We start from the raw sequence: 1,755 nt of genomic DNA on the forward strand, positions 1-1,755 counted from the left end.
CTCCACCTTAATCTGGAGGGTCTTCTCGCATTTTCAAGTTTGCCCGCCCCTACCCCCAATTTCTTCACACTTTCCATTTCTCTCCCATTCAGTTTCCTGACTTCACAGAAATCTTGATACCCCCATTCAGTATCGCCACCATCCTTCTTTCTTTCCTCTTCTTTTGTTATATTTTGTTTCATCATACTCCATTGAAGATTGCTTACTCTTCGTCTGTGTGTGTTTTCACCTGAACCCGTTCTGTTGACACAGGCCGAAGAACCAACATAAACGCTGCCTCCACAGGGTAAACGTCGTCTTGCAAAAGGAGATAAAAAAAATTAAAGTGAAATTCACCCTGGCAAAAAGTTTATTATTGTAAGATAGCAGGGGAAAAATAATTAAAACATAATTATGTTGGTGAAAATTTTAGGAAAATCCATCAAAGATCAATAAAAAAGCTAGTAGGATTTGAATTATTGTTTTTTGTTTATGACGTCATATACGAGCAGCTTTCCATGTATCGTAACTTTTATTTAAAAAATCAATAATTTTTTTTTTCAAACAAAGGACATTTTTCGTTGTACCTTCTCGATCTTTCTATTCCAAAAACCAGACGGTCATGGGGAGATCGTGCATTTGCATCAGCTGCTCCCCGTCTATGGAACAATCTTCCAACTAAACTAAAAGACTGCAGATCAGTAGAACATTTTAAGGCCAGTTTGAAAACCTTTTTAATGGCCAAATTGTAAGTTGTACCAGCAGCGATTTAAGTTTATCGTAAGCGCCTGTAGCACCCCTAATAGGGTGGATATGTTTCGCGCATTATAAATGTCTTAGTAGTAGTAGTAGTAGTAGTAGTAGTAGTAGTAGTAGTAGTAGTAGTAGTAGTAGTAGTAGTAGTAGTAGTCGTAGTATAGTAGAAGTATATCAACAAAGAAAATAATAATCACATCCGCTCCTGAAAGAAAAAAAATAGTCATCATGCACCATTAGAAAAATGAAATTCATTCATTTTATATTACATAACAAAGGGGGAAGCTGCTAGTTAATGACATCAAAAATCAAAAGCGTCAAATTCTATTAACTTTCTTAATCTTTGATGGAGTTTCCTCAAACCTTCACCAATATTTTTTGTGAAGGAATTATGAGCAAGCGAGTGCAGCGACCAAACTAGATAATTATTTTTTTAGCAACCAGAGAAAATGTAGCATTTTAAATCAACAAAACTATCAGTAAACAAAGCGAAGGTTGTTGGTGGTTTTCGAGCCGAAGGAGCCGGCGCGTAGCAACCAAGAAGAAAGTTTGCTGTTTTCAACAGTGCATGGAATGTGGAATTTTGATCATTTAACATGACTTGAATATTTGTTTCCCTTTCTCTTATTTCCGCTTTTTAATTCCCTTTATATTCGATTTGCAGGATGGGGGCATCGCCTAAATCCACCAATAGTACAGCTAACATGAAGAAAGGGGTTAAAACAAATATTCAGACTTTAGGTGAAGATTTCCGAGTTTCCATTAGTTACCTATGAAGAAGTGGAGATTTGTACCTTTTTTCGCCATCGGTAGACCGGCTGTCGAAAATTGACAGAATATTGTTGAAGATTTGGTTAGATAACAGACTGTGATTGATCATAGTATTTGGTCATAAAACTGACCACAGGAAGTTTGTGGACACGGTCATTGAAATGAAATTTTGGGGTGAAGAGTGGACTCCACCTTTAATGTACAATCCTCGATCTAAATCCGGGCCTTTAACATGTTTACATCAGACGT

This window comes from Lytechinus variegatus, chromosome 2 (genome assembly GCF_018143015.1).
Source record: "Lytechinus variegatus isolate NC3 chromosome 2, Lvar_3.0, whole genome shotgun sequence".
Lineage (NCBI taxonomy): Eukaryota > Metazoa > Echinodermata > Echinoidea > Temnopleuroida > Toxopneustidae > Lytechinus > Lytechinus variegatus.